Below are 25,751 nucleotides of genomic sequence, written 5' to 3' on the forward strand. Positions count from 1 at the left end.
CGTCGAAAGTCAATTGAAAGATGAATTCGGTCGTTCCGTATCTCTTTTCTTCTAATTCTTTTTTTTCCTTTTTCTTTTCTTTTTTTTTTTTTTTCTTAATTTTTTTCTTCCACGTTAAATGCGTCCAATTATCTCTACGGACGATGACAGTTTCCTTTGAAACTTATTAAACGAAGAGTTCAGATGAACGCAAAGACATAGATCTCTACATCACTCGAGGTACTCATTCGTTCGTTCAGAAGAGTTATCGCACTTTTCTCGTATCTTTCACCACCCACTTGATCTCTGTTTCTTGTCTTTGAGTTTGTTCTCACACTGGTCACACACAACTATTGTGTGTGTGTATGTGTGTGTGTGTGTATATATATATATATAATATTTCCCAGTGGGTGATTTATCTTAATATACTATAGAAAAGGAGACGATTTATACGTACACACACATATATATATATATATATATATATATATATATATATATATAAACGTACATGTACGCATAAAGAATTTCATCGATCGACGTAGATAATTTATCCGTTTCATCACGTTTTACTCTAAAAACGTCAAGTGATGCAATACCAGCGAAGAGGCAAATGCGATAGAATAAACGACTTTGATAAGCGTTTAAAGCTTTCGTCGTTCTATCCAAATCGAAATATTCGTATAGAGGAGAAATATACGAAGGAGAAGGGTGTTATGGAGATCAGAGAGAAAGAGAGATAGAGAAACAGAGAGATAGAGAAAGAGAGAGATGCTTGCTTTTTGCGCGTTCACCACAGCTGCGAGCCAGAAGAGACGCGAGGAGCAATATGGCGGCTTCTCTTTTCTCTTTTCACTTCGAACGTCGACGACGTTGTGGAAGATATCGCGAGATTTCTCTCTCTCTTTCTCTCTTTCTCTCTCCCTATTTCTCTCTTTCTATCTCTTTTACTCCTACTTCTTACTCTTACTCTTACTCTCGCTCATTCTAACTCTCTCATTTCGTGCGCCACGGTATAACTACTCTCGGCAGCTTCGCCTCTTTCTTTTGTGTTTTCTCGCTGGTCTAGTGGTTCGACCCGTACTAAATATAGAGGCGTCGCAAGGGTCTGTCCCGTGCTCGTGCTGACGGGTCAGAAGTAACTTGTTGCTATTAGCGGACGAGGGTCGAAAGCGCGGGAGCCGCACTCGCTCTCGCGAAGTTATCTCTTTAAAACGTCACGAAATAGGAATCGTTTGAGAAGACGAAAAAGTGATAAAGAAAGAGAGAGAGAGAGAGGAGAGTCTCTCTTTTTCTCTCTCTTTCTCTCTCTTTCTCTCTCATTCTTCACTTTTTTTTTTCTCTTTCTCCTTTTACGTTCGCTATGACATTCCTGCTCGTTCCAACAATTCGTACTGATCGATAACGAACTCCTATTCCTTCGAGGATACCTCATTATTCTTACGTTTTTTCATTAACGAAAGTAATTACTTCTTCGATCGTCCGACACCCTATCTTTTTCCCTATCTTTCTTCTTCCTCGTCTTCTTCTTCTTTTTCTTCTTCTTTTTCTTCTTCTTTATCTTCTTTTTTTTCTGTCTTTTTCCTCCTTTCTCCCTTCTCTCTTTTTTTTTTTCTTTTTCTCTTCTTCCTTTTCTTTTTTTTTTAACGATCGCCATTTGTTCGTTACACTAGACTCAAAAGAATCACAGGAGACACCTAAATGCTATAAACCAACCTCGTTTCGTTAGATAAAGTTTATTGGTATAATAAATTGATATATATACACACACACACACACACACACACAGGCGCATACTTCTTTCGTATAATCCGTATGAACATTTTGTTTAGAGAAAGAATTTATTTATTTATTTAATTTTTCACGTAAATATTCGAATAAATTACGATTAATATAATGTATATGAACAGATACGAAGAATGACAATTTCGTTTCACCATCGCGAAATCATAACTTTTTCGATTGATCTCTACAAAAATTGCACCGTAGTTTTATACCGGCGTTTCCATAAAAGCGAACATTTCCTTCGCTCGCAGATCGATTCGTCGTCGTAAAAGTGTCGTCCTACCAACTTCGAATTCAAATATCTATTTATTTTCTTCTACTATTTTTCTTCTATTTCTTTTTTTCTTTTACTTTCCTTTTATCCTTCCACTTTTATTCGGGTAATAAACTCAAGCAAATCAATTTCGATTTCGATTGTCGTCGACTATAGTTTTAACATGATTTCAACGATCTTCGATATCCGCCATGGCGACGAGAGCAATTAGAAGTTTACAAGAAGAAGGAGGATAAGAGGAAGACGAAGACGAGAACGAAAACGAAAACGAAAATGAAAATGAAGACGAAGAAGAAGAAGACGAAGAAGGAGAAGAAGAAGAAGAAGAAGAAGAAGAAGGTTCGCGGCCCAGTTATTTATAACTACCGCGAGAAAAGTTGGAAGTTTCATCACAGTTGGCTCTCGGTATCATCATCCTTAAGAAACCTCCTTCTGAATAACGCATTCGTCGATCCTTTTATCTTGGTTTCTGAAGCGGATTCCTCTTCTTCGTCTTCGTCTTAGCTTTTACAGATAACATACTTTCCTCTTGTTTTCTTCCATTACGAGTGCCTTTGCACGATCGCGTTCTATCGTCGCGCTTGAAGATTTTTCAAGTTTCGTGAGTGCTGAACTTTTACATTTTTCTCTCTTTCTCTCTGTCTCTTTCTTTCTGTCTCTTTGTCTCTTTCTTTCTTTGTCTTTTCTTTTTTTATTTTCTTTGTGATATATTGACAAAGCGATGAGAATGCGGTAAAGATAATATTGTATATACTGTGAGTCAGTAACTGTCTCCATCTGGAATAGCTTTTCACTTAATGATCGTTTTAATAAGTGATTCACGCGATTTTACGTTTAAGAGATTTTTCTTTTAAACAAATTTATATTTTGTCTGACAATAATTATTCGCGACTCAACTTTTGTAGATCTATAAAAGAGAGAGAAAGAGAGAGAGAGGAGAGAGAGAGAGAGAGAGAGAGAGAGAGAGCGTATTTTAAGAAGTTTCCCCTAATCCAATATATTACATCTACTCGTACTCGTATGATGATTTTATGTTAATTTTAGATTATAAAAATATTTATCTCATTTGAACAATAATTCTCTGATGGACGAATAATATAATATAATTTAATCTCTATACAGAGAAATCAGTATGCGATTTCGAAAGATTTTTCTTCCTTCCTGTTTTTTTCTTTCTTCTTTTTTTCACGAGAATGATGACATATTTTGATCGAAAACTTTTCAATATAACTTATAGTATTTATTCGAAATATTTCAGTATAACTTATAGTATTAAATGTTTAGAGTTTTAAACGAGTATGAGCGTACTTGCATTATACTTGGAGTAAATTCTCAAATTTACTATTAGTATTTAAACTTACTACTACTTGTCAAATCGTACGAGCAAAGGTCACCAGATATGAAATATATTAGCGTACTTATTTCTTTGTGATTGAAATTTAACTTAAACTATTTTGTCGTCCATCCATTAGACAATTTTCATTTTATCTCTATTTAATATCTATTGTATAAAAAAAGATAGAAAAGGTTAGATTATTTTTTTAGAAATTATTATTCTTAATCCATTATCTCGAATCCTTCCAGTTTATTCTGATCGACGGAACAAGGAGAAAATCGCTTTCTCGTTTACAAGGGAAAACCGTACATTTTCATTTTCCGCAATCCCCTCTTGCATTTTCTTCTACTTCTTTTTTTCCTTTCTTTTCTTTTTCTTTTTTTTTTTTCTTTCCTTCCTTATTTCTCTCTACTTCTTCCCGGTTAACTCTCGGCTGAACGACCCTGCTTTATATTTCTTCTTTTTCTTTTTTCTTTTCTTTTTCTTTTTCTTTTTTTCTTCTTCTTCTCCTTCTTTTTTTTCTTCCCGATTCTCACCCTTATTTACGACCGTAATGTTGAGGAACACTGACAGCGAAATGAGTTTGCGTAGGTGTATGTGTTTTCTCTCTCTCTCTCTGTGTGTGTGTGTGTATATGTGTTCGTGCGTTTACGCGCGCGTGTTCATATGCATGAGCATGTGTGCGCCTGCGGATGTGTGTCTGTATGTGTACATGTATGTGTATATTTCTGCGAAGAAAAATGTTTCGCATGCGAAACAACTTAATGACACCGATAACGCGACTAATTTATACTCTCGACGAAAGTGTTCGAATCTCGTTTCAACGTGCCTGGAATTCGATTTGCATTCTTCCTCTTCATCCCTCCCCCTCCCCGAAAAATAATAAAAAAGAGAGTAAGAGAGAAAGAGAGAGAGAGAGAGAGAGAGAGAGAGAGAGAGAGAGAGAGAGAGAGAGAAGGGCAAATTGCTATTAAAAATGTATATGAGTATTCTTTTATTTTAATTTTTTTGCCGAGAAGACGATAACTACGTGTATACCTTGACGAGTATTGCTCGATCGTAGCAAAAAGATACTCAGTCATTCGAAGCGAATCTCGTTTCGATGTGTCGGTAATTCGACTTGAATATTTTTTAAAATAAAAAAAGAAAGTAATAAATAAGAATGATAATAACAATAAGAAAAGATAAAAAATTGTTACTAAATGTATAGTATTATTTCACATAAATTTTTTAAGTAGAACGAAATAATTATCTTGACAAGAGGAATTGCTATTAAAGGTATCGCGTTATTTCGTATAAATTTTTAATAAAACGAAATAATTATTCGAACGAGAATATTGCGAGCTAAAGGCGTCGCATGTTTTTCGCATAAATTTTACATGGAACAAGATAACTATCTTGATTAATATTGTTAGTAAGTACGTCGTATCACTTGATACAAACTTTTATTGAAACAAGACGAACGTCTTAAGAAATATCTCTATTAAACTTATAGTATTATTTGATCTAATTTCTTTTTTTTTTTGGAGACGAGATAGCTATATTGACTAATTTTTTCTTTTCTTTAGCGAATACATTGTATTATCTAATATAAAATTTTTAATAGAACTTGACAGCCGTATTGACGAGAGTATCGTTGTATCAAATACATCGTATTTATTTCTTCTCTTCCGTAGAAAATTTTTCGTAGAAGGATATAATTATTTTGAAAAAAATTTTTAACCAAAACGCGTCGTATCATTTGATATAAATTTCTTATAGAAGAAATTCAATATATTTATTTTTATCGTAATAACTTTATCGTTAGATCTCAGCAAGAGAAAACATACAGGTCATTCATTGAATCGATTCAAATTACTGAACATATACGGAGCTTTTGATGCTTTACTCTAATTGAGAGCACAGATGGGATTTTGCTCTTCCTATAGAGATATACCAGATGCATGAACGATAAGCTGTGAATTTCTAGGAACTTACACGACCCATGTAAGCGGCCCACGGAAACTGCATTCCTCTCGCGGTACCACGCTGGCTTTTATGGCTTTATCGTTCATCGATTACGAATTTCACCATGTGAATGAGTTCACGAGAAGGACTAAGACAGAGATAGAGATAGAATTAGAGAAAGATAGATAGATAGAGATTGATAGAGAGAGAGAGAGAGAGAGAGAGGATTTTAGTTGATTCGAGCTTCATTTTCGAGTAACACGAGATTTGAGAAGAGAACTAAGCGAATCTCTGTATTATGCATGCCAGATAGAGGAAAGGTTCTCTCTGAACAGAGAAGTAAGTAGAAAGGGAGAGAGAAAGAGAGAGAGAGAGAGAGGAGGGGAAAGAGAAAGACAGTCACTTTAGAGAAACGCGTTCGAGCCTCGACCTTTCCTGTCTGGAACACTTTCCTAACATTATTTGCTGGGTGGCTTTCACACGTCAACCGAAATTGTCATTTTCGGTTAAACGTGCTTCCTGCGTTTCGCATATAAATCGCCTCCAACGAAATTTATTTTTCTTTTAAGAGTTAACGCTTGACCGAATGGTTACGTCAAATGAGCTTTATCGCTAATATTTGTAATATTTAAAAAATGTTTACATACGTTATTACGCTATTTTTATTCAGGATTATAAGAATGAATTTATAATATAATAGAAACGTTTATTGGTAGTAATCAGAATTTTGTTTTCTTTTTTTCTCTTTTAATCTCGATATCGTTTCTCTTGAATAATTATTTATTCGTTAACGATAATGGGAATAAAATAAATGTTCTTGTGTAATTGTAAGAACCTGTATAATTTACATTTACATAAATACGCATGTGTATATACACATATATACGTGTTCTTTATCGCCAAACGTTTAATTACAATTTATAACTCTCTATTAATTTACTTATTATGCGATAATACAAAGTATTTATAAATAACATCGATACGTCCCAGTTATATTGATTTCTTTTCTTTCTTTTTTTATATCATTCCTATTATTCTATTATATCCTAATATTCTATTATATATTCCTATTATATCCTATTATCCTTTTTTCTTTAATTTCGTTTTCTTAGTTCTCCCTTTATGCTTTCTTTTTCTCTTTTTAATTATGTTTTTATTCTTCTTTTTTTCTTTCTTTTCTTTTTTTGGTCGATAGCCATCAAGGATCGAAAGATCATTAGTCAGAGGTCGAAGAAGGATCGTTAGTATACTAGAAGTAGCCGCATACACAATCGCTCGTTAATTTACTCTTCTACCATTCGAATTAACGAAGTCGCCGAGAAGTGGATGCACGCGTTTGATCAAATACAAACTTGAGTTCCACTCTCGGGAGTTTCAGGAAGGTAGGAATAACGCGAGGCACCGAGCCATGTCGACGTCGAAGAAAAATGGTGAACGTCGAAGAAAAATGTTGGAATTTCTAGAGCCACGCGCCATGACGTCGCGCACGAAACTTACTATCCCCTTGGACTAGAGTCGGTTTGCTGTGTCGGAGAGTTGAGGGGAGAGACGAAGTAGATATATTAACGATGCTAAAGGACGAGAAAAAATATCTACTCTATTTAGCAGCTAGCTATTATTAAAAAATAATTGACGTTTAACATTTTTTCCTTCAACATTCGTTTAACATTTAAAATATTTAAAAAATTCATTCGACGATATCGACGATTGACCACGTTCTAATTCTTTTCTTTCTTCTTTTTTCCCTTTTTTTTTTTTTTTCTTTTTCTTTTTCCTCTTCTTAAGCACTCCAACCATTTATTTTATAATTTAATCTTATTAAAAATGATACATCGAAAGTTCTGGTATTATTTATATCATAGATACCATATAGTATATTTTATTAATTTTGTTTTCTCTTTCTTTTCTTTTCTTTTTTTTTTTGAAGGAAGTGAGGTGTCTTGATCGGCTATAATTTAATTTTTTTTTCTTTGTTTATACAAGAATTATATATCGCGAAAATTATGGTATTACTTGTATTTGTACGTATAATATAATTACGCTATATTATCTCGAATAATATTTTTTCGACATATTTAAAACGTTTACTCGATGATATATATCGACGATTACTTTATAATCTAATTTAATTTTTTTTCGTATCTAATATAAAATTATATTATTAGATATATGTATGCTAATTTAATTATACCATAAGGAGTATAACTTTGTATTAAAAAAAAAAAATAATAATAATAAAAAGAAAGAAAAGAAAAGAAAGGGAGCAAAATTTATATACGATTTTATAGAGGGTAAAACAATATTCTTTTCCATTCTTTTTTCTCGCTTGTTTTCTTGTTTTTTTTTTTTTTTAATCAAAGAGCAATTAAACTAAAAGTACTTAGAAGTATTTATCGCGAAATTGGGAAGATTCTCTCGTTGAGAGTAATTTAGACGAAGGTAGGAGTAAGTATTGGAACAGATCGAAACTCATGCGGTTAATTAGCTTTCGAAACGTTCGATGTGTACCCTATAGGTACACTTCGATCGTATTGGGTTTCAGGCCTAGTTTCGTGCCTGTCGTTTGGATGAAAACACCCCGTTAGAGATTCGTAATACGCACGAACGATCACCGTAACGACGTACGAACGACCGGTTAGGAGATTGAATAGTCGCGAAATCGCGATAGGAGTGGACTGAGGGCGGTTCTCGAGGAACACGTAAACGAGTCACTATGTATGTTCTATATATATAGATAATGCGTGTATGTATGTACATATATATATATATATCTATGTACATACACATGTAGGTAGTACATACAACATGTATTATACTTGTTAGGTACCTACGCGTTTCTACCTACGATGATCATCGCCGGACACGACGATTAGACAAATTGTAAGCTTCCAGTTCGATCGACTTTCACTCAACTCGAAAGAGAGAGAAAAAAGGAGAGAGAGAGAGAGAGAGAGAGAGAGAGAGAGAGAGAGAGAGAGAGAGAGAAGACATTATCTCCTTCGTATCGCCATTTAAAACGAAGAAAATCGTACAACTCGCTAGTATCATTCGTGCTAATCCGATAGATCCTAATTTTGTAGTCAGTCAACGATTAGTAATTTCATCTACGTAACATGTTTTTTTTCTTTTTTTCCTCTTGTTTTTTCTTTCTTCTCTCGGTCATCATTTTACATAAATATAGGTACTTAGGTACTATTTGAAATATTGTGAAATGTAATTACGCGATCATTGCGTATTTATTATGTCGAACGATGTTTTTTTTTTTTTTTCTTTCTTTCTTTTTCCTCATGCTTTCCTTTTTTCTTTTCTCTTTAAGAAAAGATTTTCGATCGTAGCAACATCGATTAACTATTACCGATACGTTATTAACGTCAAATGCATAATAAGAGATATCACCATACGGATAAGTATTGAGAAGAAAACTGGTACTCGATCGACTAGTTGGTTTTGAAGGAAAAACGGGGAAAAGAGAGACCAAAGAAAAAAAAAGAATAAAGAAAAGAAAAGAAAAAGGAAAAGGAAAAAACGAAGAAGGAAAAAATAAAAAAAAAAGAAAAAGAAAAAAAAAGAAAAGAAAAAAAAATAAAGAAGAAATGAAACGTTGGAAGCCGTAAACTCGCTACTTCCTATCGTGACTACTAGTATCATGACTTAATCCCGACGTACAATTAGATCTCCGTGAAAAGATATCGTTGTCGTAGATTCTTGCCAACCTATAATCAGACAAGGCGATCGGTTACACCCTTTATGCGGTCAGCCGGTCACTGATGTAAATGTTACAAATGTAATAGATCGGAAATACGTATAGATATGCCAATTCGAATTCGAAATAAACATTTATGTGTGTGTGTATTTTATTAGATTGGGAATAATAATCAAGTGTTTTCATAAAATATGCAATAACTTTTTTATCTCTTTTTTATATTTATTTTTATCTTTTTTTTTTATTTTCATCGTTATTGACGAAACGAGGAAAAGATAATATTCGTTCGCGATATATCGGAATTTTTCATTCGTTCGTTTTGTATCAATGAACAAGTTGTCAGGATAGGAATGCGCGTACGATGATAACTCTAGGTATGTAGGTAGGTATGCCGTATATAAATTGGATTAATCATCTCGATAATATCTTTTTCGTTTGGTATACCAATCGAGAACTTATTGTATTAAATGGGTATATTGTTACGATATCGATCGATTTGATTTCGAACGAGATTTCTCGATGAATCGTTCAAAGTTCCATTTTGATGTCCTCGAATTTCTTTATATATATATATATATATATATATATATATATGTGTGTGTGTATGTATATATACATATATATATATCGATTGTACAGAATAAAATACATTTTGTAATTATAAATCGCTCGGAAAAGATATTAATTACACAACAATCCGTTTATTTTACCATTATTATCATTAATTTCTGGGATTGTTAAATGTAAAGCTTTATTTATTTGTCAGATTTTAATATATATTCGATGCAATATCGCGTGCTTATTCAATACTAATATATTTTATATATATGCACATACACATACCCATACATACACACAAATATATATGTATGTATATATTCGTATAGAAAAGGGTTCGAATTTAATGGCGGATTTGAACCTTTCGAGAGAAATGATTTTGTACGATGGAGATTGATCGGATTTCGTAAAAAGAATTGACCAGGATGAAAAGGATATAGAGGAGGATAGAAAAATAAATAAACAGAGAAAGAAAAATAGATGAAGAGGAAAAAAGAGAGACAGATAGAGAGAAAGAGATGGGAGGAGGGGAAGGGTTAGATAGAAAGTTCGACTTTTTTTTTAACGAATTCATCTCGATCAGGAAGGGTGACTCATTGTTTCGTGCCATCCACCCAGCGATATGCAAATAATACGGGAGAGAGACCACAGCTAAATCCGATTGGCGGCGATGTGCATGCGATTTTGTGGTCGGTGATATCCGCCACCCACACGATAGCGAAAGGAAAACCGGACCGTTGTTAGTGTGCAATGGATTACTCAGATTCATTGATATGTAGGTAGCTACATATGAGAAACTGATTAACGATTCACCGTTCATAAATCTCTCTCTCTCTCTCTCTCTCTCTCTCTCTCTCTCTCTCTCATACGCACGTACACATATACATACAAATGAATAGGCACTCACATACTTTTTTAACAACGTATATATCTACTTACTTATATATTATTCTTTTAGGATGATCATATTTTTGTATCATAAAATTTTGCTTTTTATCGTTCGATATTATTATAATAACGTGCTTGGAGCTCTAGCGATAAAAAATGTATCGTCGGAGTTGATTTTTCTTAAGGTAAAAATTTTCTATATCGATTTTTTCATCTTTTAGAAAGAGAGAGAGAGAGAGAGAGAGAGAGAGAGAGGGAGCCTTGATTATATTCAAGAAATAAGGTGAACTTTCTTTCTTTCTTTCTTTCTTTCTTTCTTTCTTTCTCCTCCCTCTCTCTTCTTCTCATTCTCTTCTTTCTCTCTTTTTCTTTTTCTTTCGATTTTATCGTAACTCGGGTTTATAGAAAAAAATTTTCAACCATATAAGAAGCTTTGAATAATCATCAAAGGACTCGTATATAAAAGACGTAACCGGCAGTCTCGACGTATAGAAAAACCAACGGGAAAAGTTGGTTTATTAAAAAAAAAAAAAAAAAAAGAGGGAGAGAGAGACAGAGAGAAAGAAAAAAAAAAGCTGGGAAAAAAAAGAAAGAGAGAAAGGAAAGTCGGTATCAGAGAGCTGACCTGTTAAATCGTTTACAAAAGGAAAAGGTAAAGTGGAAAGGACTATATTTGAGAGCGAAGCGTAAAAAGGTAATTTAAAGTTTCGCGCATCGTTCTCTCTCCCTTAGTATACACATTCTCATGGAGCTAACGTTTTCAAGTCGTAGGAACCTTACGGCTATTTCGTAGTGCGAATGAACGAGTTACGATCGACTTGTAGAGAAAAAGTGAGAAAGGGAGAGAAAGAGAGAGGTTAAGGTACAAAGGTTCACGCGATAAATGAAAGAAACAAGAAAAAAGTCAGATCGTTTTGATGTAAAAAGAAATGAAAAGGAGAAATAAATGAAGGAAAAAAAAGAATAAAGAAGGACGAGAGAAGAGAGAGAGAGAGAGAGAGAAATATATAGATTAACCTATAAAGGTGTATAACTTTAAAGTTATACATATATACTTAAGTATTATATATAGATATATGATATGTATGTATGTATATCTGTATCTTTTTTCTAATCTTATCTCATTTTATCGATGATGAAATTATTTATTAGATTATATATATATATATATATATATATATATATATATATATACAAATTCTTAACCTTTTTTCTTTCTTCTTCTTCTGTTTTTTTTTCTTTTTTTTCTCTCTCTTTTTTTTTTTAAATCTCGGTTATACTTAGTTATATTCTCTTATAGCGTTATACTTTCTTTTTTTTTTTCTTTTTTCTTCATTTATTTTTTTTCTTCCTATCTTTTTACGCCAAGACGATGTGGTTTTCTTCTTTATAATATATATATATATATATATATATATATATATATATATATATTTACTACATATATAAACCGGTTGTGAAAATTTTTATTTCGAAAAGCCGACATACTTTCGAGCAAAAAACGTTCGGGCAAAATCTTAAAGGAGATGAGTAAGGATGATGGGTGGGAAGTGGAGGATAATATTATGGCATATTCATTTTTTCTTTTTTAAATAGAAAATAGCAATATATTCTACGTAAAAAGAAAAACAACAACAAAAAAAAGAAAGAAAGAAAGGAAAAAGAATCAACTGATCTACGAAATATTTTTTTATACCGTAGAGCCCCGAGAAAAAAAAGATCGATCAATGGAGGAGTTACGAAGAAGAAAAAAAAAAAAAAAGGAAAATGTAAAAGAAATAAAAAGAAAAAGGAAAAAAAAAGGAAAAACGAAAAAGAGAAACGTTCTTGTTTGAAGGAGAACCAAGAGAAATACCAACGCGTGCGTATTCGCGAACATACGGCGAAGCGTATAATTAACAATTTTCCTCCTTTTGTTCTCTCGAGACGAGAGGCGCCGCTCGGCTTGGCATGGCCTGGCTTGGCTTAGCTTGGCTTGGCTTGGCTTGGCTTGGCTTGGCTTGGCTTGGCTTGGCTTGGCTTGGCTTGGCTTGGCTTGGGCTATGGCTATGGCTATGGCTATGGCTATGGCTATGGCTATGGCTCGGCTCGGCTCAACGTCGCGAAAAGCGTCCCGACGCTCCGTGGTAATTGAACGGAAGGAGTGGGAAATATACACGAGAGAGGATAGAGTTTGTGTGGTGTGAATGAGATGGACTTAACGAGAGTACCTAGAAAGAGAGACAGAGAGAGAGAGAGAGAGAGAGAGAGGGAGATTTAAAGAGAGTATTAAATAGAGAGAGATGAATGGATAAATAAATAAATAGAATATTGTACAGCGAATATAAAGTATTTTTAATGTTGTATATAGTATATGTAGGTATAGTTAAATAGTGATAGTTAAATATAATTATCGAATTCTGATATTATAGATCAGACACAACATGGAGTTAATAATGACTATTCTTTCTTTTTTTTTTTAATTTATATATATATTAAAAAAAAAAAATATATATATATATATATGTATGTATATATATCAAACGAAATTACTTCAATTGATTAAGATAGTTAAGCAGATAGAACAATGCGCAATAAAAATAATTATCTAATTCCAATATTATCATCTATTTATGATAGATGAGACAATGTCGAGTTAACAACGATTATTCTTTCTTTCCTTTTTTTATCCTTTTTTTTTTTGTTATATTAGATAAACTTACGGCAATTGACCCAGAAAGTACTTGTGATTGAATGAAAGAGATAGAGAGAGAGAGAGAGAGAGAGAGAGAGAGAAAGAGATAGAGAGATAGAGAGAAAGAGAGAAAGAGAGAGAAAGAAAACACTTTTGCTTTTGCCCTCGTAAAGCTTTTTCACGAGTGCTTTTTCTGCCTTGCTTTTCTAACTGGAATAAAGGAACTTGTGTGTAAGTACGTACGTAGGTATACACGTTCATACGAGTTGAATTATCGAGCAATGCGATTTAATGGCCACTACGGACTCAGGAGCTATACTAAAGAGAGTGAGAAAAAGAGAAAGAGAGAGAGAGAGAGAGAGAGAGAGAGAAAGAGGGAAAAGGAGAGAAAAAGTGACGTGGTTTAGAAGCGAAGGGAACACTATGCTCTCGATCATGGCCGTCTAATCGAGATTACGGAAACTTCCAATAGGGAAAAGCTTTTCGTCCATAGCAAAACGACTTTCTTGCGATATTACGATTTTTCCATTTATAGGACGAACTTTCGACAATGATAGATCATTGCTTTCTCGTAACATTAAGTTTGCACAGATCAAGTGTCGTGGTCTTTTCTTTTTTCTTCTTCTTTTTTTTTTTTGCATTTTTTTTGTTTTTTATTTATTATTTCGTTATCGTTAATACGCATCTTTTTCTTCCTCTTTTTATTTTCGTTTTGCAATTTTCAATTTTCGTGTCTAGCAAATCGCGACGTTTCGATGTTATTAACAATGACAGATCGTTTCTATTTCGTAATTGTAAAATGTTAAGTTTTATCTGATAAAAGGGAGTGATAATTTTTTTTAGACTGATATTTATTATTATTATTGTTGTTGTTGTTGTTGTTGTTGTTGATAAATTGACGAATTTTCTTTTAATCAAGTTTGATAATGGCAAAGGACAAGGATCCATCTAACGATATTTTTGTTCATCTTCGTTTCTTTTTTTATATAAATCGATGGAAATATTAGAATTGTAACACGTCGAATTCGTGCTTGTTATATATAAATTTATGATTTGATCCACATACGTAAAATCAATATATATGGTTATTATTTATATACCTATATTTTTGCACGTAATAGCTACTAAGTAAGTGGTATCTCGTTCAAAATAAATGTTTAATCTCTTTCGTACGAGAAGTTAAAATCTTCTTGTAGTGGAGTGAATACAAATATACGTCTATAAATCGTCGGATTATAATTCGCTATCTCCACTCGTATACGAACATATTCGTATATATGTATATGTAATAAATTACGTAATCGTTTATCTTTCGTGACTTTTTGTTTTATTCCTTTTTAAAAATGGCGTTAGTCGTCGTTTAGAATCTCTTTTTTTCTCTCTCGCTTTCTTTTTTCCTTTTTTATAATATTTTCAAGAGACGAACGATAAACGCTTGGAATTTAACATTTTAGTAGTGGACGAAGCATTCGGTATCTTTCACGCGAATATTAGCCGCAAAATTTTGCTCGTACGCTTTAACACAGGATTTTATTTCTCTCATTTTTCGCGATATAACAGGCGAACGTGTGCATTAACGTACACGTAATAAGCATTTAAACGGGCAGCACGTTATAAAATTTATGAAACTCTAATTTTTCGAAACGCCCGTCTCGAGCTTAATCGTGCCAACGTGTGTTTCCTTAATTACGTATCTCTTTCTCTCTCTCTCTCTCTCTCTCTATCTCTCTCTCTCTCTCTTTTTTTCTCTCTATCGTTAAAGGGAACGTAGAGATTTGAACATTGAAGTAAAAACAAAAAAAAGAAAAAGAAATAAAGAGAAAAAAGAAATAAACAAACAAACACATTTAAAACGAGAGAAGTGGTAACTTTATCATCGTAAGTATAATGAGAGATAAGATATTTTTTATTGAACTTAAGTAGATTTTTTTTAAACAGAATGAATGATACAGAGAGAGAAAGAGAGAGAGAGAGAGAGAGAAAGAAAGTGAGAGAATGAGAGAGTGAGATAGGGAAGTAAAGAGAGATAGAAAAGGTTCGTCAAAGTTGTATAACGTGGGCTCGTCGATTTTATTGCGATTTTTTGAACGATGTAGGGTATAAAACAAAAAAGGCTTCTAAAGCGCTAGCAATTGAGTGTGACGGTAAATGGTGAATTGGAATTGGACGAGATGTAAAAAGGAAAAGAGAGAGAGAGAGAGAGAGAGAGAGAGAGAGAGAGAGAGAGAGAGAGAGAGAGAGAGAGCTGGTCTATCAATTAAATTCGGCTGACTAATTCAACGCGATCAAGCTTTTAACTCGGTCGTTAAACTTACCTACGATTCTTCTCTCTCTTTTTTCTCTTCGTTCTATTCCACCCTCTCCTGCTCTTTTTTCTTTCCATTTCTTTCATTATTTTTTAAATGTACATATCCGTGTGTGTGTGTATGTACGTATCTATGTAATTCTTTTTTTTTCGTGTCAGCGCGTTATCTCTCGTTTTGTCCTATTGCATACGTTTACATCTTTATATCTATGAATGAACATTATATATAAATATATAAATATATATATATATACTATATATTATAGAGTACTTATTATACTATACTATCATGTATAATATATATGTACACACATGTACTTATTATACTATTTATATATTTTTTATATATATATATATATGTGTGTGTGTGTGTACGTATGTGTTAAATATACGAATACATGCATACAAATGGGTACATATATACGTACGTACCTACGTACATAACGTATTCGAAAAAACGTGTTCTGGGTATTACGTTTTGATTACGAAACTTTTAAAACGGTCCTTTTTATTTTTCAAGCGTACCATTTAACCCCGAGATATTTTTTTTTTCTTTCTTTCATTCTTTCTTTTTCCCCTGATGCACGCGCAAACGTTTTAGTATAGTCTTTCTTTCGTCCTTTTATTTTTTTTTTCATTTTACTTTTTTTTTCGTTCTCTCTCTCTCTCTCTCTCTCTCTCTCTCTCTGTCTTTCTTTCTTTCTTTCTCTTTTTCTCTCGATTGATTTACGAGGACCGACATTAATCCTCATAAAGAGTAATAACACCATTGGCATCTTTGTATTTCTCTTTCTGTGGACCACACACGTTTGACTATTTCTCTTTCCATTTCTTTTTTCCTTTTTCATTTTCATTTAATTTCATCCTCGAATTTCTTTCTTTCTTTCTTTCTTTCTTTCTTTCTTTCTTTCTTTCTTTCTTTGTTTCCTTCCTTCTTTACTTTTCTTCTTTCTTTTTCCTTTTTATCTTTTTACTCCGCTCTTTAGCGTTTCAAGCGGGCCAATTAACAATTTATCATTCAGAAAATTCCGACTCCAATTTTCTACTTTGAAACGTTTTATCTTTGGATTTCTCTCGTCATATTAATTCTTTTCCCTCATTCGTGATTTATACCACCAACTGAGAGATGTCGTTCAATGAACATTTTTCTCTTTATTTTTACTCTTAATTTTCCTTATTTACTTTCTTTATAGGTCAGTTCTTTATAGGTATATATATATATATATATATATATATATATATATATATATATATATGTAGAATGGTCTAATAAGTAAGACCATCTAAATATCTCATGAAATTATAATGATGCAAAAAATATTTTTTACTTAAATATGAATGCTATCAAACAATCAACGTACGGCAAGAATATTTCTTTTTTATCAAATATCATTTCTTTCAAAGTTTTCAATATCATTGATATATTTTTGCATACAACTACATATATATATATATTTTATTGCAGCTGATTAAAGAAATACGTTCTGACATATGTAACATAACTTTGAAACGATCTTGAAATCTTCAAAAAGCAAAATTTTACGTAAAATTTACTGAATCAAGCTCTGATGAGGTCGCAAGAGAAAAATGATTTAAAAAAATGATGTTTAAAAAAAAATATCCCTAACGTATATCGATCATTTGATATCGTTTATATTACGTAAAAAAAAAAAAAAAAAAAAAAAAAGAAAAAAGAAAATTGTTCATTATCATGACAAAATTCTAACGAGATATTTAAATGGGTTTGCTTAAATGGGTCATCCTGTTTATACATATTCATAAATGAAATCAAGTGCGAAATCAAAGAAATTATTTTCGATCGGTAATCGATAGATCGTGTTTTAATAAATGTATCATTTCTTTTTTCAATGTATCGTATTAATAGAGAAGTACGATCGATAGATGACGAATATAGGTAATATTGGTTAGTCAAAGATTAGAAATTTCGAAGGAAATTTAGATCATCAAAGGGCCTTCACTTTAGGCCTTCAGGATTGAGGAAGGTAGATAGGTAGGTAGATAGGTAGGTAGGTAGGTAGGTACGTATGACCAGCGAAGCGGACATTAATCGAATGGATAATTTGTACGGTTCGTGTGATCCGGATCCATAATTACCACTGTCTCCGAGTCGTGATGACGAAGGGATTATGGCCAGCGAATCGTCAATCAGTGTACACGTAACAGTATGTACGAACGTGCATATGTACGTTCGTGTAAGTAACACATGCATATTTAGTTCGTGTAGATATATCACTGAATATTCGTTGAAATCTCATCGTAACAAAGTGATACGTGTTAATAATCGAGAATTCGATTCCTATAGGTTTTTAATGGACGTTTTAAATTGAGAGAATATAATATGAAGCGTAGGAAGGTGAATTAATGATGAAAAAGAAAAAAGAGAAAAAAGAAAAAAAAAAGAATGAGAAATAAATGTATGACAAATGAAAATACTCGGATGAAATTGTGAAGATCTAGTAATATTACTGTCGAGGAAAATCTGCTGATAATTATTGTTTTCTTTCTCTTTCTCTCTCTCTCTCTCTCTCTCTCTCTCTCTCTTTTGTTGTTTTTTTTTTTTAATGAATTTTTACTATATGCAAGTGATCGTAGAAACAAAAATGAAGCTGGTATTAATTATTGCACTTCGTAGTCTGTAATTTTCTCTATGTATGGTATCGGTAACACGACAAATTGGATTCGAAGAGAGAGAGAGAGAGAGAGAGAGAGAGAGAGAAAGAGAGAGATTCGTAAATGTAAACTTTCGTGAAAAACAATTTGCATAAAATTGTACAAATGTAGATATTAACATATATTAACATATATATTGGTACGTTGTTATCATAGTCCTCTTATTAATTTTCTCGTTGTTTGTTTTAGTTCGTAAAGATCGTTGAAGTCACCACCGGGCGTAGATAGGAAAAAGGGTGGGGGTGAGAAATAGGGGAGGATGAGAAGGGGAAGTGGTTATTAATTCGACGAGTTTCCAAGTTCACGTAAATTAATGCCAAACGATTTCATCGAGACGGGTCTCGTTGATTGGCCACGAGCGAAAAGAAAATTTCTAGGCCAGTATGGCAATTTAAAAAAGTAAACGAGCAAATATATAATTCTGAATTTTCTCTCTTTCTCTCTCTCTCTCTCTCTCTCTCTCTCTCTCTCTCTCTGTATGTGTACGTGTGTGTGTGTGTATGGCTCGACTGTTCAACTCGCTCGCTCGTATGATACTGATAGATGAGCTCAATTAGTCACTTGTCGTATAATCTCTGCCGGAAGATAATCCGTTATCTTGAAATATCCTAGGAACGAGAAGGTCTTTTGCTTCCCTTTATATATGTGTGTGTGTGTGTGTGTGTGTGTGTATTTAGATATGTGTATACCTACACTGATATGTGTATCTGTGTGAGAGAGAAAAAACAAAGCATATAATCCCCTTACGTATCTCCCCGAGGAGAGAAATATATTTAATTTGCGAAGATTGAAAAAGAAGATACAGCGAGAACACAAAAATCTACTCTCATTTTATTATCTAATAGGTGCACTTAACGTTAAAGGGTTACAAACACTTAGATAATTTTACATTGGAAGGTCAATTTATTTTTTTATTATTTCTTTTTTTTTTGTTCCTTTTCTGTACTTTTTCTTTTTTTTTCGTTTTCTTTTTCTTGCACGTAGTTCTTAACTTTTATTAATAAAAAAAAAAAAAAAAAAATTGAGATAATGATAATAATAATAAATCGCGTAAAGTTAAACGCGCGTAAATTAACGTAAGAGTAATATTTTTTTTTAAGGAGTCTTTTCCTGAAACGTAAACGTTAAATAAAATCAATCCATTATCGGCGTCGAACAATAGGGGAGTGCAAAATAAAAAAATAATATTGCGTCTCCTCGGGGGAGTATTATCAAAAATGAAAAGATGAAAAAAAAAAAAAAAAGAAAATAATAGGAAGCTCTTAAAACAGTGCATTGAAAAAAGAAAATCAATCTTTCGTGAAACCGATTTTCAATACCACTTTCGTTTAATTAAAAAAAATATGAGCGATTGAATTTACCACGGGACTTTCGATGAAAGATTTCAATGATTAAAGAAAAAAAAAAAAAAAAAAAAGAAAAAAAAAAGAAAGAAAAGAGAAAGGGAAAGAATGAACGATGCCTTTTAAAAAATAACAAGGACTAGGTAATGACGTGAGAAAAAATTCTGACGAATTTCATTTAAAATGTTCATGAAAATATCATTGGCATCGATTTGTTAAATACACTTTTCAGAAAACAATAGTTTAAAGTTTAAAATGAAACGCAACGTCTAACTCGGAAGGATCGATTTCAAGCAAGCATGTATCTTCGTCAATTTTTGATCAAATTTTCCGAGAATATAATACTGTCGAACAAAAATATTTCGGAAAAATCGTAATTCTTTGTTTTAATTTTAACTTTCTAGAGAAATATATAACTCCGCTCGGACTATTTGCGTTAGTTAGAATGGAAAGAATGCTTCTTTTCTTTTCTTACTTTTCTTCGTGTCAAAATCAAGTAAAATTTCATCTTCTTTTTCTCGAAAAATTATTATAATTGTTCGTAAAAAGATTCGTTCGATTCGATCTATCGGATATAGGAATAGAAGATGGTAGAACGTACAACGGAATATATTTTGTTTTAGAATAATTTTAATTTCGTTAAGATTAGAACTTGGATTAGAGCCAGAGGGGAAGTACATACGTTGCATTGGGTCATCGTGCCAATGTACCGTTTTAATACGTGACAAATGTCGTTTGATTGTTTCATTATACAGGGTGATTCATTTAAAGTGGCATTAAAGCATATCGGATAATTCGTCAATACGATATTTAAATGTAACCTTAATCGCAATATTTTTACTGAGAAAGTAAGAAAAGTTCTTATATTCGACAAGATAAAAAGTCAGGAGTTAAAATACTCCATCGAACTTTCTTACACGACAGGTGTCAAATGGGTACCTGCGGTTGAAACTTCGTCGATATGATAATATAAAGTTTGTTTGCAAGAGACAGAGACAAAGAGAGAGGGAGAGAGAGAGAGAGAGAGAGAGAGAGAGAGAGAGAGAGAGAGAGAAAGAAAAATAACTCGTATCTCACGGCCTTGTCATCGTCTGCTCTTTACTCTGACCGACGTTCGATCTAAAAACCAAAAAGAGTTATTCTCGGAAATATATGAAAATATTTGCCATACTTTTACTACTATACTACTATACTATAAGGGAAAATATATTCCAGAGAAAATAAAATGCATTTTTCCGAGATCGGGAAAAACGACGAAAAAAAAAAAAAAGAGAGAAAGAAATAAGAAAAAGAAAAAAAGGAGAAAAGAAAAGAAGAAAAAAGAAAAAGAAGAAAAAAGAAATACGTGGATAGGTAGATACCTATATATTTTGTAATCGTTGAACGAAATAGATTGAAATCACAAATTTGTCGTTTTTCTATCGAGGAGAAAATTGATTTTTCAAATTAATTTCACTAGCCGTCCAGGCAAAGCGCTCGCGTGTTCAGGCGTATAAAAGAGAAAGAGGGAAGGGGGAGAGAGAGAGAGAGAGAGAGAGAGAGAGAGAGAGAGAGCTTGTTATAAACCGTACAAAGCGTACATAGGTACATATCTGAATGCGTTTGTGCAAAGAAAAAAAAGTGATGTTTGTGGATTGAAATATTGATGAGAAAATTTTTAACTATTGTATATTATCTCGTATTGAAAAAGAACAAGACTCGAAAACAAGCAAAGGTCTGTGTTAACAAGGAAGTCGTGTAAATAAGCCATGAATGGAAAAATACTGGATTAATATGTGTGTGTGTGTGTGTGTGTGTGTGCGTGTGCATGTGTGTGTATCTATATATATATCTTTTTACAAATCGACAGTAACGTAAATATCGTGGTTCAGCGAACGATGCTACGAAGAGCAGAGTGTTTCAGTTCCCTTAGGAAATACCACTCGTCAGAAGATACATTGAGATGTCCATGAATCCAACGAGTAGTTTCCGATCAAGAACAAAGTTATATATATATATATATATATATATATATATATATATAATATATATACGTATATTTTTTATTTAAACTTTATAAAGATAGATTAATCTGTATTAAGTTAATTATAAAAGAAGGACAAAGAAAGAAAGAAAGAAAAAAAAAAAAAAAGAAAAATGAAAGAAAAAGAAAGAGAAATGTCGATAAAGTAAAGCGCAAGTAAACGAATAATTAATAACCAATGCGGTTATATACACACTTGTATGTATGTACGTTTCACGAACGTTGAATTTTCACTTTGATACATCAACCGAAATCGTCAAACATTTTCGCAAGTTTGTCGCACCTGTCATTAGAGATTTGACTAATAAACTTTTCGTCTATCAAGAACGTTTCGCGATCATTACGACTTCCATTAACGACTATTTCGACGGTAATAAATTTGAAAGAGAGAGAGACAGAGACAGAGATCGAGACAGAGAGAGAGAGAGAGAGAGAGAAAGAGAAAGAGAGAGAGAGAGAGAGAGAGAGAGAGACAGATGGAGGGGAATGCAAAACCGCAGGGAAATGCACGCGCGTTTGCGCTTTTCACAAAATTCCATTTTCACTCTTTCTTTCTCTCTCTCTCTCGTTCACTTTTTCTCTCTTCTTCTCATTCTTCTTCTCTCTCTCTCTCTCTTTCTCTTTCTATTTCTCTCTTTCCAAAATACTTTAAAAGTTTGATCGCATCGTCGAAACAATTTAACTGGCACGGTTAACGAGGCGGCTTTGTGTTGATCTGACAATAGAAAGGGTCGAAAGTTTTCCTGGCGAATCGTGATTATGTGCCAGCGATTTGGGGAGGAGAAAAAAGAGGGAGAGAGAGAGAGAGAGAGAGAGAGAGAGAGAGAGAGAGAGAGAGAGAAGGTACGATTCGTTGATTTCAACCGACAATGCAATTCATTAATTTAATGCGGGAAACGGGACGAGCTTGAACGAAAGTTTCCGTTTTTTTCTTTTTTTTTCGGGATTGAAATGGTCCTTAGAATCTATCCTGGATGGAAACTAGAATAAATCCGCTTCGCGCCAGTTTTTTTTTTCTTTCTTTTTTTTTCTTTACCCTCCTCTCCTCCCAGCTTCTCCCACTCTTATCATCTCATGATTTTCTTCTTTCCTTTTCTTTTCTTTTCTTTTTTTTTTTTTGAAAGGTCCTCTCTCTCTCTCTCTCTCTCTCTCTCTGCGTTTATATATAAATACCTAAGTACTTCTTTCTTTCTTTCTCTCTTTCTTTTCCTTTTTTCTCCCCTCTTCTTCATCTTCTTCCACTTTAATGTTTTCACACTTTCTGAAATACCTATCTATATCGTGTAACACTACTTTGAAAAGAGTTTTATTTATTAATAACTTTTACATATAATAATAATAATAATAATAATAATAATAATAATAATAATATTTTTGTTTCTTTGGTAAAAGGAGAGATCCTTAAAAATCGTCATTTTCTACTTAAAGATTTTTCTCTCGTATATTCGTTCTTTCATTCGTTCTTTCAGTCATTCGCATTCGTGTTATTCGACGTTTTCGTTTCTACTTAACTTTTCATTTTATATATCCTAGTATGAAACGCTATGTCTGTATATTTATACGTAGAGGTATCAGATGTAGTATAGGTGCATTCATGTATACCACTCTCAACTATATATTACGTTATATAGGTACGTACTACTTACTTCTCTGTATATGTAAGTATCTACGTACATACTTACATAGAAATATACGGAACCGCGTGCAAGAAGATTCGCCGAGTTGAAAATCGCAAGTTTCAACCGGGAGGAAACTTTGTCGGGACATTACGTTGAGACTTTATCGTGCATACCGTTTGACATTTGCTACGAGCTGATGATAAAGTTCAGAAGGCGTACCGCAGAAGCAGTACCAAAGTTGTTTCCTTTTCCGGTTAACATTTTTTGAATTTCCCGCGTATTCGTCCGACATACAGAGAGATCTGAAATTATCTATACCAGTTGAATTAGTTACTTTTCTTTCTTTCTTTTTCCTTTTGATAACTTCGATACAAAATTTCCTACTTGTTTTGTTCTTTCTTTTCTTTTCTTTTTCTTTCTTCTTTTTTTTTTCTTTTTTTTTTTTTTTGGTTAATTCCTTTCGACAAGGATTTATTTGATTTATTTCTTTCTTTCTTTTCATAATTCCTTCGAAAAAATAATTTCGTATTATTCTCAAATCATTTTGTATTTGTTTCTTTCTTTTTGCTACATTTTACGTTACACGTAGAAAGAATCGATCGTTGTTGAAATTGTTCGTATTTATATTATTCTTGTTTTAATATCAACATATTGCAGATTACGAAGAAAAAAAATTATGAAATATCTCAGGTTCCATATTATCCATTTGTATATATATATATATATATATATTATTAGCTACGAAATTTGTGATTATAATTATTCGCAAGTGTTAACGATATTCTCTTCGTACAAAACGATATTTTAAATCAAAACCATTTGAAGCTTAATATTCATCTCGATATAAATAATATCATTGCGATAGAACCCGTATAACTCGATATGTAATAACATTCATTCAAAAATAATATAAGATTCGTATTTTAAGAAAGAATCCCTTCGCCTTTGCGATGATTAAATCGACTAATATAAAAAATGTAAAAAAAAAAGAAAAAAAAAGAAAAAAAAAGAAAAAGGGATGATTGATCGAAAAAAGAAAGGGGAAGTTCCGATCTATGAATTTATCTCATTAGTGAACTTTTCTCTGTGCATCGTTATTCGGGCATGCAAGAAGAAAGGAATAAATTCAAGTCCACCATAGACCGCAAATATCCGTTATAATAGCCAGCTAGGCAACGTAATACGTGGCTTTCAAAGCCAGTCGTTGTCGTACCGGCTCTCCTCTCTCTTTCTCTCTTCTTCTTCTTCTTCTTCTTTTTCTTCTTCTTCTTCTTCTTTATCTTCTTCTTCTTCTTCCTTGTAGTATATAAGGCGTAGCTAATATTTTGCGGGCCGACGAGTAATTCGATAGAACTGTGTCAATGGCCACGTATAAATATATACGGTATAATCGAGTATATATATATATATATATATATATATATATATATATATATATATATATATATATATATATATGATAGGACGTAGGACGAAAAGTTCCTGTGGCGATCCAAAGAAGATCCGAGGCCTTGGCCTCTACGTCACCCCGATTTTATCTTTCTCAATTTTATTATATACCCGAGCTTTAAACAGGATTTGTTCTCATCATTCTTTTCTCTTATATCTCTGATCATCAATGATCACCATTGATTGAAATTTGATCGTCCATTTAAAAGAAGAAAAAAAAAAAAGAAAAGAAAAATCCTCAGCCAAGAAAATCCGAATGGAAAATAGCAGCATCTTCGAAAGCGATTGAATTTGTTTTTGATTTTTTCTTTATTCGTTTTTCTCTCTCCCTCTTTTAATTACTTCAAGAAAGAATTTATTTACATTTCATTTCTCTCAATCACTTCGGCATGGAATTTATTCCTTTTTTCTTTTCTTTTCTTTTCTTTTTTTTTTTTTTTTTTCTGAATAACTTCGAAATAAAATTTCTTTTTCTTCTTCTTTCTGTTCTCTTTCTCTCAATCTTTTTAGTTTTATTTTTTTTTTATTTATTTATTAATTTTTTTTTTTTATATATTAATACCCTTAAACACGAATTTCTTTCTTTCTTTTTCACTTAAATTCTCCTTTGAATGCGAAAATTTATTATCTCCCTTTTTCCCCGTTAATTCCTTTGAAAAATAATTAATATCATTTCCCTCTTTCAGTTCCTATAGAAATGAATTTATTTTTCTTTTCGTTATTCTTAGGAAAAAGAGAAAAAGAGAGAGAGAGAGAGAGAGAGAGAGATTCGATCGAATGAAATTTCCTTTTCTTCTTTTTTTTTCTCGTTTTTTTGTTCTTTTTTATGTATTTTTTTTTCCAACAAGCAAGCTTCTATATCTCGATTTTGTTTCGCGAAGAGCTAGCTCGCGCTTTGGTCGATACGATAAACTTTCGGATTAATTCGACACCGGCTGTCTCACTTTAGCTTTATCGAAATCGATTCGCGAAATCGATATGAGCCGTGCTAACCAAGATATTGCAATTTCGAAAGTGTCGACGCGACGAAAAGAAGAACGAAGCGTTGAATTGCGGTAATATTAAAAATGTCGATCGATTATCGGCTGGATTACATATTTCGTGCTTATCGAGAATGTGGTGTTCATGATTCGAGATTAATCGCGAGTATGTTGAGAATTTTGTGGTAGAGAAAATG

The 25,751-nt window shown here is 32.6% G+C and overlaps 1 protein-coding gene across 3 annotated transcripts in view; it reads left to right on the forward strand.

Moving 5' to 3' along the window:
- The window catches only part of LOC122628160 (fibrillin-1), a 129,475-nt gene that overhangs the window by 4,093 nt on the left and 99,631 nt on the right, over nucleotides 1-25,751 (forward strand). The gene's annotated exons all lie outside the window — the stretch shown is intronic.

The sequence above is a fragment of the Vespula pensylvanica genome, chromosome 3 (assembly GCF_014466175.1).
Source record: "Vespula pensylvanica isolate Volc-1 chromosome 3, ASM1446617v1, whole genome shotgun sequence".
Classification (NCBI taxonomy): domain Eukaryota; kingdom Metazoa; phylum Arthropoda; class Insecta; order Hymenoptera; family Vespidae; genus Vespula; species Vespula pensylvanica.